This window comes from Acartia tonsa, chromosome 11 (genome assembly GCF_053477335.1).
Source record: "Acartia tonsa isolate MP-2025a chromosome 11, ASM5347733v1, whole genome shotgun sequence".
In the NCBI taxonomy this organism is placed as follows: domain Eukaryota; kingdom Metazoa; phylum Arthropoda; class Copepoda; order Calanoida; family Acartiidae; genus Acartia; species Acartia tonsa.
This window is the reverse complement of record NC_137270.1, coordinates 13,425,192-13,438,992: the sequence shown is the minus strand read 5'-3', so window position 1 is coordinate 13,438,992 and position 13,801 is coordinate 13,425,192. Positions and strand designations below refer to the sequence as shown.

Below are 13,801 nucleotides of genomic sequence, written 5' to 3'. Positions count from 1 at the left end.
AATGTTATGCAGACTCTCTTGAATATTTCTTACTAAAGGTATTTTGTGTAAGTTTTAATGTGTAGTAAGAACTTGTACCTCATTATTTCAATAATTTCTATTGGTTATTATTTTTGGGTTATAGGCTAGATAAACACTCCTCCCCCTCCCCCACCTATAAATTTAAGGACATATTGGTCATAATATTAGAATTGCAACTTTTTTTTGGTATTCATAATAATATCCAGGTTTAACAAGTAAGATGGAGATGTGTGATGTCTTTATTTATTTTTCTGTTGACCTGGAGGGTATGAACCTGCAGGATGCTGCTGCCAGCGGTAAGCTGGAAGCCATAGGTATTTTATCTGCTTTATCACTAATCACAAACAAAGAATAAAGATTTTCAACTTTTTCTCAGGAGCTTTTCATATCATTTTCATTAAAGAAAATTAAATATCTGATTTAAAAAATGTACATTTATTGGTAGAATAGTTTGCCTTTAAAAATTATATATTTTGGAAAAAAACAGAAAGGTTGAAATGCTGTTATTTTATGATGTTTTAAAAAAAATCCGTAAAAATATTTTTTTAGGTCAACAGTGCACCAACCAAGGGCCTCCAGAATTTTCCTGGGAAAGTTTTGGCCTTGAATATATTCCTGAAGAATCAATACTATATCTAGAATAAGAACATATACTAGTTATAGAGTAGCTGAACTGATTTTATAGTTATAAATTTACACAAAAATGAATTGTTCTATCTGGAACCTGATATGAAAATTTAACATAACAAAAGAAATACAAAATCATAATTTTCTACCATGTAGTTTTCAAAATATTATAATTTATTTGAATTATGTTTCCTATGTACTGCTAGGTAAATCCTAAATTTTATTAAAAGAATATTATTTATCAGAGAGATATAAAAATAATATTAAGATTATACTTAGCTTCCTAGTAAGATTATAGCATGCTTAAATATTAAAAATTTAAATTAATCTTTAATCTTAATTAATCTTTAAAATTTTAAAAACTATTTTATAGTATATTCGATCTGATAAATAAACTAATTTTAGAATATTTGTGAAACTCATGGTGGACCCCTATTTGAAATAATATGCAAAATACAACATTGGTCTCTGTTCTTTTGTATGATCTTTTAAATAATTGTGAAATAGTATGTTTTATCAAGTTATCTACGATCTTTGGTTCCTTGGTAGCGCAGTAATAACACGATAACATAATAAAAGTAGAAAATGAGAATACATAAAAGAATAAAAAAAAATTCTACAGTTATTTTATGTACCTTACTTTATCAGAGTGACGTAGCAACGGACGTATGGACAAACAAAAAGAACAAAGGTATAGAGTTACTGCGATAATCAGGGAGGTATGGGACATTGGAATGTTTATCACACTAAAGTTTTATGATAACGTTTTCTTATTCGATGGCTAAACAACGTTGGGGACTTTTATTGAATATTTAGCGGTTGGTCTAATAACCAACAACTAAATCCAAACGTTTCTACTCAAGGGGTACTTGTGTGTAATGTGATTGGAGATGTACAATGTACATTGACAATTGCCTTTGTCCTATCCCTTAAAATAACTGGAAAATTCTGAATTTATTTAATATCAAATATTTGTAATGAATTTAATTGAACTTTGAATATTTTGTAAAATATCTTTAATAATTTTATTTATTTAGAATTTATATTTGACTTCTGTTTAATCAGGGACAAGGGATAATAAATCTGGAGAAATAACTTTTTACTTGTATTTTTTTGTATTCTAATAAAAATACTGGCATTTTCACAATAAATGAAGAAATGCAACACTTAAAAACAGTTTTTTAGATTGAAACAACAGTTTTCTAAAAATATAATGTACACAGGGATGTCCAAGCTTTTTATTTTGAGGGGGGGTGTAGAGTTTAAAGGAGCAATCAAATGCCTTTTGAAAAAATGTTGAGGCCGAGGGGGTAAAAGCACTTTGTCCCAACTCTTGGACATCTATGGATGTAAATTATATTATGACCCAAACAAATTTTGGGGAGGGTAAAATAAATTTGCGGAGCGCTTCGCGCGCCATTTTACCCCGCACTTAATTTTTTTTTACCCCAAATAAAAAGCTTGGACGCACCTGTTATGACTCTTATGTTGATATTTTCTTTAATATTTAGACTATTTGTATTTTTTTGTAATAGACATTACATTATTAATTGAATTTGATAAAAAAAATCTAGGCAAATAGTGTAAATATTTTACATATCCAATGCAACCTTACATTTAAATTTCAAATGTTATTGAAAAGGTTTCTCCTTTTTTTGAGAAGATTACACTGATCAAGGAGCAATTAATTAATCTTTAATTGACCTATTCCTGTATATTACTTTGAAATAAGCTTATTCTCGTTGTTTATTTGTTTGAAGAAAGTAAATAAACTGGTGTGTCACTTCATCCGCACAAAAAAAACCAGTTTAATAGAAGAAAAATATAACAAAAATGGTTCTAAATGGTTAATTAGTAAGTTTAAATTTCAACCATTTGGTTGCCATTTAGACATTATTATTAAAGGGTGTTTAAAAAACAACCGCTTCACAGGGCGAGATCTCGAGCTGTTGTGTTCTTGGGAGGTAAGTGAATTCACTAATTCAATATTGATCTCTTATTGCCATTAATTAAGCTTGAATTGGATTTCTTATTAAATTTAGGACTATAACTCTGTGGAAAATGGAATTTGATTTGACATTGGGAATTAGTTGATTCTTTTGTAATACTTGTTTGTAAATTTTTTTATGTGCTTTTCAAATTTTGGCAGTAATATAAATTTGTTTATCAGATGATTAGGAGAAAGTGATGACACACCAAATAAACTTTGCTTATGAATGAGTTTCTCTATTTATGTATACTTTAATTTTCCTTACACTTGGTTATTACAAGGTTTTAAAGAGATAGCTCAATGGAAAATTATGCAGAAATTAAGGTATTATTCTAATGATAACTAGAAACCACGGAATATTTTTCAAATTAATTCAGTGCAGTGCAGTGGTTGGTTAAATTAAAAGAAAATGGAGGTTTTATAGTTGATTATGCTCCATAGTGATGGGAAAAGTGACAAGAAGTTTCAGCCGTGTATCTCGAATAGGAACCGAGAAAATCACGTTTTCCCAACTTAGCTTCTTACGGACAGACATTTGGAATTATTAAAGAAATAGAGAAACAAGGAAAGAAAAAAATATTTGAAATAAATTTTCTCACTTTTTCACAATTATTTATATGTTGAAGGGTTTGTAATAAAATGGACTCACTTAGATTTTCTGAACAAACAGACAGAAGAACAGACACAAATACTCAAACAGAAGCTTCGCTACAATAAAGCCAGAACATATATTTTAATAAAAAAATATTGATGAATAAGATTAATGTAAATAAAATTGAACATATACATTAATACGTTAACTTATAAGACTTCAGTGCATGAGGGCGTATTAAGGAGATATATTGCGTAGCCTCGGGGGTTCGTAATTAAATATTGATTCAAGCACACATTTAGGGCTGGATAGCTAAACAACAACATAATAAATTAGACGGGGGGGATATTTACAACGGCTGCTCCCGTAGCTCAAGGGGATCGACAAAAGTGACATAGAGCGGGAGGAGCGAAGCTACACTTTAGCTGGGTAAAGTAAGGAGCATACCACACAACAAACAAAATTAACTAAGGGAAGCCATATCTCTTCTTATCTGTCCAAACATCTGGGGTGGTAGGTTAAGAAACATGCATCAGACAACCAACTCATTGATTGAATGACCTTTGTCTGGAAGTCCTTTGCATGATAATGATTTGCGCCTGTTTATATGGACGAAGGCATTCCCCCGACTCTAACTGAATAAGCACATCTAACAGAATAGAAGTAGGAACCATAATCAACATCAAAACACCTAGATTCGAACTCATTACATGAAGAGGATAAGGAATAACAATAAAAATTATAATTATAATAATAATCCGATTTTAAAATAATGAAAGAATTTCTAATCATAATTAGAATAATTGCATTCAATAATTAATTCATTAACTTATAATTTATTAAATAAATCGTAAAAAACGACACATATAGGTTTTCCTTTAATTAAACAAGAATAATTATGTTCATATACAGCACAGAAATAACGAGATAAATAAATTCTTATGAAAAAATAATATAAAGCAATAGTTTTGAAAAAATATTTGGAAAAAATGGTGTGAGTGTTATTACATTAAGGATGTAAAGACCCAAACACTGTTATAGAAAAGCTACGCTGTTGATTATTTGAATATCTTCAATAGAATCCTTTCAATTAGGTAAAGTATTTGTTTCTTTAAACAATAAAATTTTTGTTCTTTATGATACAAAAGAAAATCAAAGAAATTTCTATTATAATCATCTTTGTCTGGCTATCCGTCAGTAACGCTATGGGGTAAATTTAATTTTCTCCACTGATATTTTAGATAAATTTCTATTTTTTTTCCAGAGATCATCAAGTAGTTAATTTGCCCAAAGGCCATGCAATGTAAAGTAGCTTTACAAAGTGTCTAAAAAATCAGCAGTGTGACGTCATAAAATAAGTTTAAATCTATCTCTTTTTATATGGTTTTCCTTTCCCAATTCTCCTCTCATCCCTCATTTCTATGACGTCATGCAGCTGATCTCTTGAAACACTTTGTAAGAGGCAAGAGAAATAACTACTAGTTGTGTTAGTTTTGAATGTAGCAGACGGAGAGAAGGGAGGTGGGGGCAAGGGGCAAGGGAAATAAACAGAATAAAAAGGGGCAGTCATATTCTTGCCCAGCCAGCTAGCAGCTGGCCGGGTCCAATAATCTTGTAATATAAAAATCACACCATAAAACCTCAATATATTTCATCAAAAAGAAGCTGTGATTTCACTTTACATGAAGCTATGGAAATCTATTATTTAATTAACAATCCCTTTATAATTTCCTCCAAATTTATTGGATTAATCTGTATTTCATGGCCTTTCTTTGATAACTCTTATATTTAATTAATTGCCCATTGTCCCCTCCCTTACTCTATGTAAGCTACTATATAATCCAATTTGTCTGTCTGACCTTCCTTCAGTCAGTCCATAACGCACTGTTGGATATGTAATTTTCTCAGCTGCTTTTCAAGATAGACAACTGAATTTATTTCGGAAGTTTTTCTATACCAATGAGCATCCAGTATGTAATTTACTTTGTCCGTCTGCTGTCAGTCATCTTACAAAATCTAAAAATACTCAAGAAAGGTTTCATGAATATTTTCTCCAATACATTTCTATTCTTAATTTAAATCGCCAATTGTTTTTTAAATCTCCTTGTCCATATTCCCATCTATTTTTTTTTTGCTTTGCTTCTTAAGTGGATTTGTTATCCTTGTTTTTATATGATTCTGATCATTCAAGTTTAAAAAATCCTTAAAATAATAGTCTAAAGAATATTTTTTTTATCTCTCCTAGTCTTAAAAAGAATTAAAACTCCCTCTTTATACAAATACCAGAGTCTGCGGCTCTAGCATCTAAGAGCTTTGGATTTGAAGTTGTATAGACTGGGCAAAAATTAGCCTAAAACCATACCAATCTAAACTTTCCTCCTGACTCTTAAATAATATTACATAACCTTACAAAATCAAAATCGCAGGATAAGTGAAATTACCGCATATTTTCATATATTAATCATGGAGTGTACTGTAGTATCTTTGATATTATCTAATTGTTTTATCTACTTAGGTCATCATAAATTATCGATATGAGGAATAGATATAGAACACTGTGGGCTAGAATTGAATCAAGACAAAAGTAAGTGCCGAGCCCTGGGACCTATGTATGGTGAAAATAGACATAAAACCATGATTATTCCAGGTAAAACCAAAATATTTCAGCGGGGGCTTTTTGAGAAAATTAGATTTAAAAATTTCAAGTTCAATTTTCACCCCCTAGGAGTTGCCGCAAAATAATGACAAGAAAAGCAAATATTATCTATTTTAAATAATGAACAACTTTGCTTTTATGAAGTCCTTCTTAAAACCTCTATATATATGATTTATTTTAGGCTGAATTTTCGTGACCTTTGCAAAGCAAGTGATAAAAATGGCCATTTATTAACTTCCTTCAGGAGTGGTTTTATGAAGAACTTTATAAAAGCAAAGTTGTTCAAAATTTAAAATAAATAATATTTGCTTTTCTTGTCATGATTATGCGGCAACTCCTAGGTGGTGAAAATTGAACTTGAAATTTTCAAATCTAATTTTCTCAAAAAGCCCCCGCTGAAATATTTTGGTTTTACCTGGAATCATCATGGTTTTATGTCTATTTTCACCATACATAGGTCCCAGGACTCGGCACTTACTTTTGTCTTGATTCAATTCTAGCCCACAGTGAGAATACATGGATATTGTGAAAGATTCTCGCATACCCTGAAAAAAACTTTTTTAATGGATTTATTATTACTTGGATCTTACACCAGATTATCGTGTACTCTAAAAAAGTGAAACTTCTATTTGGCTAAAAAAAAATAATCCACCTCCCTAACCCTTTTCATCAATGTAAGGAACATAAATTAACGACAATGTTTCCACTGTCATAATATCCAAGTATATTCTATATCCATTAATATAATTGATATTACACATCCTTGAAAGGAATAATTTGCAAGCCTGGTTGATTTATTCATTAATCTGACCTAAAAATCATAATAGTAGTAGTAGTAGATTTATTTTCCAATATAATAAAAAAAGACAATAAAATAATGTACGATAAAATAAGCATAGGTATATTTATAATAAAATAATTTCATATTTGTGTTGCTTCTGTATTTACATTGGCAGCTAAGATGTCGCGTGAGCGGTGTTGTCTCTAGCTGTTGAAAAAAACTTCTTTGGTTACTGAAGCAAGAAGATGTACATATGTACATTTATATCAGGTCCCGTTTTCCCGTGTGCAGCTTTGTAGTTCCCCCCTTTTTTATACACTTGAATTGTGTATTGAAAAATAAAGTTATGTACTGAAAACCTTTCTGAAAAAGAAATAAATATAAAAACAAATTAAAAATTAAAAAAAAAAAAAAAAATCTTTTACATTTTTATAGGTTTAGATGACAAACAGGGCATAGTAGTCTTGAACATTCAATATTAATAGATTCAATAAGATGTGCTTTAAGTTTATTTTTAAATTGAATTTTACTGGCCAAATGTTTGATAATATGGCAATCAAAATCATTCCAAATTATAGGAAAATTACAGTATGGCAATCTTTTTAGAAGCCCAGTTCTAAATCTAGGAATTCTATAATCAAAGTTGTTTCTTAATTGATAATTATTATTGAATTCTGCATTAGTTTCCCAAGTGTTTGAAAAGGATCTAGGTAAATTATTCATTTTATAATTATGCATAAATTGCAATTGAAAATATTTAACAAGCAAATCAAATGGTAAAATATTTAGCATTTTAAACATTGGCGCAGTATGAGCATTATACTTAGAGTTCATGATACATCTAATGGCCATTTTTTGCTTTGTTATAATCGGTGTTAAGTTGGCAGAGGCAGCAGTAGAATAAATGAGAATTCCATACACAAGATGGCTATGAAATAGTGAATGATATAGAGAAATCATAGATGTTTTATCAAGTATGTTTTTTGATCTTCTAAGAATAAACAATGCTTTGGAGAGCTTAAGACTCAATTGATCAATGTGATATTTAAAATTTAAAGTTGGATCAAAGTATATACCAAGAAATTTAATGGCAGGAATTTCACTAGAATTATTAACATAATCAAGTTTTTTTACTAGAGCATCATTGTAATTTGTACAATCAGGATCATTTTCATCTATAACAAGGTTGATATCATCCCAAGGAATATTTTGTCCTTGGGTGTGGAAAATAGTAAATTTAGTTTTTACAGGATGTAAGGACATTCCATTAGCCCGAAACCATTGAGAAATTTTTCGAAGTTCAGTGTTTACAAAATTGACAAGGTCATTAAGATTTTTTCCTGAAGCAAGAATAGTTGTGTCATCACAGAATAATAACATTGATAGTAAAGTTGATCTTGGGAGATCATTAAAGAAGATCAAGAATAATATAGGGCCTAAAATACTTCCTTGTGGTACACCACTATCAACTATGAGTAAGGAAGATTTGTCTTGGCCTATTTGAACAAATTGTTGACGTTCAGTCAAGTAGTTTTGGAACCATGTTAAAATGTTTCCATTAATACCTATTTTACTTAGCTTATTTATTAACAATCTTATTGGAACCATGTCAAATGCTTTGGTTAAGTCACAAAATATTCCAATGGTAAACTCCTTATTATTAATAGCTTCAGTGATTTTATTAAGTAAATGAATCATGGGATGGATTGTTGAGTGATTTTTTTGAAATCCAAACTGGTTTTTGTCTATTATGTTATTAGACAATAAAAAACTACTAAGATGATTACATACAATTTTTTCTAGTAATTTACCAAAAAGAGAAATCAAAGAGATTGGTCTATAATTATTTGTTTCATCTAGAGAGCCACTTTTAAAAACAGGGTGTACCTTAGAAATTTTTAGTTTTTTGGGTACTATTCCTGTCGCTAGAGATCTATTAAAAATATGAGAAAGGGGAGATGAAATTAATTCAATAATGTTTTTCATGAAATGAGAAGAAAGATCCATATAATCACAACTTTTTTTATCTTTTAAATCCTTAAATGCTTCAATGACTTGGTTAGGGGTAATTTGGGGTATTTGAAAGTTTAAATTTAGTGGCTCAATGTAATCATCTGGAGGCTTATCTGTGGGAGTTATAGTTTCTTTAATTTTATTTGCTATGGAAGAAAAATGCTTATTAAACTCTTCTGCTATGAGTTTATTATCTTTTACAATGTGACCATTGATATTTAGATTAGAAGGTAGACTAGAAGCTTTAGCTTTAATACCTGCAGCTTCTCTAATAGTCAGCCAAACATTTTTTAAATCACCTTGGTGTTTTTGGATTTCTTGCTGATAATATAATTTTTTCATATTTTTCAAGAGTTTGTTATATAAATTTTTATAAGTTTTGTAAATATTATGATCTTCAATGGTTCGGCTTTTAGAATAAATTTTGGACAATTCATCTTTTCTTAATCTTGATGTTAAAAGACCAAGAGACATCCAAGGTTCAATTTTATGTACATTACGATTAAACCTTTTTTCTTTCTCTTCAAAAACAATGTTAAAAAGATCAAAAAATTTGTTATGAAACAAATCATAACTTAAGTTGGCATCATTTTCTTGAATAACATCAGCAAAGCTTAATTGAGAAAGTAGTGATTTAAAGGAATTTATGTTATCTGCAGAGTAATCTCTATATTTAAAAGTTTTTGGAATTGAACGTTTTTTCTTAGAAGATAAAATATGAAAGATAGGAAAATGATCACTTAAATACATAGTTAATATTCCTGTTTTATATTCATTACTAATATAATTTGTCCAACAATGGTCTATAAGAGTAGCTCTATTTTGTGATATTCTAGTTGGATGGTTTATAAGTTGAATAAATCCACATGCAAATAATTTATCTATGAACTCTAAGGTTTTAGGATGGTCCATAAATCGAATTAAATCACAATTAAAGTCACCAACCAGGTAGACTTTTTGATTAAGTGTTGATAATTGATCTAAAATATTACTTAAAATGTCTAAAAAAAGAATTAAATTGCTCTGAAGGAGTTGATCCATTATTTGTAGAGGGTGAACGATAAATATTACCTAGTATAAAACTATTTTTTTCGGAAACATCTACTTTGATAAATAAAGATTCAAATCATCATTATCATGATTATAATTATCATGATAAGATATATTCTCGTATTCATTAGAATCCGGTGGACAGGAACCGGTTCTCATCCATACGAAAAAACTATGTCTAGTATCGTATTATATCCAGCTTTCTACGAATATAAAAATGTACAATCATAAGATTTAAACCAGTTTTTTAGTCCGTGCCTACGGCACCTAGGGGCTAAAAAACTGGTTTTAATCTTATAATTGTACATTTTACATCCGCGGAAAGTTGTTTATAATACAATGCGAGAAAGAACTACTATTATTACTACTTTATGCAACAGAATTGTTATTAAGCAAAAACCATATAACATTTATGTTTTAGAAGGAAATATGAACCTTATTAATTCATTTTTCTTATATTTTTTTCTCACTCATAAATGTATAATATTTCTATGAATAATTCATTATTATTTAAATTACCACAAAATTAATATATACGTTACTCTTACTTTTTCCTTTCATTATCCCTAATATAAAGAAGTCAGTTTTTTGTCTGAAACTTAATATCTCTACAACTACTGAACCGATTGGGTTATCTATTTTAAGGCTTCATTTTGGCCCTGTGATGGCTTTAGGCTATCTTATTTTTAGATAAAGGCCTTTGGATGGTTTTAAGCTATTTTTCTAACCCCTCTCTGTCCTTCAGAGTCCCTTGATGCTAGGGGCGTAGTCGCTAGTTTGTATTAATGTATTAATATACATTTGACTGTATAAAGCAGTTTTTTTCTTTCTAAAATATTGATTTAAATTCTTAAAGTCTTTTATGAAGTAATTATTCAGAAGGTTGGGGTTTAGGTACCTTTGTCACTTATACGTAGTCATAGAATAGCTGTACTTTATCTGAAGCTTAAGATTTCTATAACTACTGAACTTTCAAGGGAGGTTCTCTTAAGTCCCAGCATGGTGTTAGACTATTTTATTTTTAGATTTAAGTCATATGCTGGTTTTAGGCTATTTTCTACCCCCTTGAAAACAAAGCCCTGATAAGGTCAGACTGTAAGGAGGTGTAAATTCAGGGAGGGTGGGGACATTATTTCAATAGTCCCGAATTTTTATAATAATGTTTTCTTATTTGATGGCTTAACAACTTTGGGGACTTATATGAATTTTGAATGGTTGGTATAAGTTGAGTGTCCAGACATTTTAACCACTAATTATAATCAAAAGAATGGGTAACTTTGTGTATCATCATCAAAGCTTTCTAGTGTTGCTGCCTCACATCAATATTATTTAAAAATTGTGATATTCCTTTGACAAGTCCAGATTCTAGGGAGGGGTACCGTTGGGACCAGTCTGTGGACACTGAGTCAATCTTCCAGGTATTGTTCTCCCTAAACAATATTACAATTAAAGAATCAACAAAATAGGTACCTACCAAATTATAATTAAGACTAGACTTTTATTAAAATTCTTTTAACTTTTTTTATGTTGTGCATGTTTCTGAATTATTTGTGCTTGTCACTGAAAATTTAATTTAAGATTCTAATTCTAAAAAATCTCCCAGTGAAAAGAAGTGTTAAACCTTATTGAAATTTTTGTTAATCCTATTTCATCTTTTTCTAATCTTGGAGATTGGGTAACAATATGTTTATGTTTAAAATATGCATTTTATACAAAAAAAAAGAAAATTATTTTCTCTAAATTTTAGGGAAAAATTTAAGCAAACTTATTTTAAATTGAAATAAAGAAATTATTTTTCAATTAAAATTTATAGATATAGAGCAGCAATAACAGAATATCAAGTATATTTTTATTAAGTAGAGCATGACCATTATGTCAAGAAATAGGAATATTTATTAAACAATTATTGGGAATAGGCCACTTCGTAACATCGCCCAGGGCAATTCGTCGTATGTTTAAAATGGCTTTTTATAGGTTATTTTAGGTTAGGTTAGGTGATTGCCCCAAAGTGTTAGGTAATTGGCCCCGCAGGGTTAGAGCCCCCCGCAGGGGCTAGAAATAGGAGAAAAGCTACTGTGAAAAATACGAAGAATCGCCCCATAAGGTGCGATGTTACAAAAGGGACTATACCCCAATTATTTTGATGATAGATAGATTATGTGATGAATCTAAGAGAATCCTTACTGATATATACAATATAAATTAATGAAATGAATAAAACATTTACTATTGATATAAAAATATTAGTTTTGAGTATGATTTTTGAAATTAAATTTGATAATCCTGGTTGTTTCAAAAGATATTAATTAATGTAAAGATTGATTACTATTTCTACATAAATTTGATGGAAATTTTATACGTCTTTGATCAAATAAATTTTAAATACTAAAGATTAGAATTGATGAAGAGGTTATTTTTTTATTTGTGCTTGTTATATCATTATAGATCCTATGAAACTTGGTTATGTTTTTACCAGTCAAGTGATTTTTTTGGTTAGACTCGCAATAAAATCTTTTTACATTAACCCAACATAGAAAAGTTGTATGCATTTCTGTAGCTGTAGTTTTAATTGTAAACTATTTATACCTGAATACAAGAATCTGTAGGACCAGTGCAGAGTTGGGTGTCTCCAGTAGAGCCAGGGTACTGCTCAGATTTAGTTCACTTCATAATAAATACCATTTTCAATTTTCATGGAAAAAAAATGATTTTAAAGCATTGCATAAGCTTTAACTACATAAATTTGTATGATAACTAAATCAGGGGCGTCCAAGCTTTTTTATTTGGGGTGCGTAAAATTTTGTTAAGGGGCTGGGGTAATTTGTTTTTTGGGTGGGGTAAAACGGCGCAAATTTTTTAACCCCCCCCCCTTAAAATTTTTACCTGGGGGGTAAAATTTGCTGTAGGGGGGGGGGGGTGTAATCCTCACTTTACCCCCCCCCCCCTTGGACGTCCTTGAACTAAATTTTTCAATTTTCATTCAATGTGGTATTTTCCTAATGACAATCTCCAAATCCTCTCCATTTTGGTATATGGACATATTAATATGTACAAATTTTAAACAGCAATTTAATTTTAGTTTAGTTTCTGAAAAAAAGTTTATTGAATAAGATTTTACATATATCACATGTAGCAAAGGCTATGTCAAGGATTGATGAGTACACAACTATTTTTGATACCAACCATTTCTTTGATTGGACAACTATGTATGGGAGTCCAGACTGAATACTTTATATTTTTTTAATGTTATTCATTATTGATCAGTTAAGGTTCCCTGAATTACAAAATTGATATTATTAGCTAACATATAAGCAGTTGCTACCATTTTTAACATCATTTAAAATTTGATATTCTTCTGTTGCTGTTTAATGTTACACATCAATCAAATCTTTTAACAGTTGAAAGTCAAGTTTAACATGACTATTTCTGTTTACACTTTTCATGCAAAACACTTTTTTTGTTAGAGATATACGGATAGTCTCTGAAGGCTGAAAAATGTTTTTTTTGTAACAAAACTTCTGAATGCTATATCTTAATGTATTGTAAGCAAGGCCAGGTATTGGGTTAATAATATTTCTTACCTAGGAATATATGATATCTTAACATACATAAATCTTACTACTTTATATATTAGGATTTCAAAAGAAGATAAATTGGTCTATTTTTCTCAATCAGCAAAGCAGCAATAATATTTGTTTTTTTTTGCTTGAAAATATGGTAGGGGAATATTAAATTGTCATTCATTAATAAACACTCATTATAATAGAAAATTATTGATTTTCAACTAATTGAAAAACTACAAAATTCTATCCTTGCTTTGCTGCTTAAAAGAATTGTAAGTTAGAATTGAGATAAGCTGATAGTATTCAAATTAAATCAGAGAAGTGAAATTATTTTACTCCCATTTATTTAACCATGTATATCTGCATATTTTCACATTTGATCGGAGGATTCTGTTTAGCCTCTGGGTATATATAAATTTTCAAAGTCATATTTTAGATTAGGCATCACTTTCTACTTTTACATTTCACTTATACTTAAGATCTGACAAAATAAAAAGAAATATGGTGT

General features: G+C 29.6%; 2 long non-coding RNA genes across 2 annotated transcripts; one reads left to right on the top strand and one right to left on the bottom strand.

Annotated features, from left to right (window-relative positions):
• The first annotated feature begins 228 nt into the window (after positions 1 to 228).
• LOC145332340 (uncharacterized) lies at positions 229 to 909 on the top strand. The gene is made up of 2 exons (XR_013884163.1): positions 229 to 335; positions 571 to 909. It is a non-coding gene; the product is annotated as an uncharacterized LOC145332340 (long non-coding RNA).
• A 10,121-nt stretch (positions 910 to 11,030) lies between these two features.
• On the bottom strand, positions 11,031 to 12,754 carry LOC145331128 (uncharacterized). The gene is made up of 3 exons (XR_013883689.1): positions 12,735 to 12,754; positions 12,317 to 12,394; positions 11,031 to 11,160 (listed from the first exon to the last, which is right to left on the bottom strand). It is a non-coding gene; the product is annotated as an uncharacterized LOC145331128 (long non-coding RNA).
• Positions 12,755 to 13,801: the final 1,047 nt, after the last annotated feature.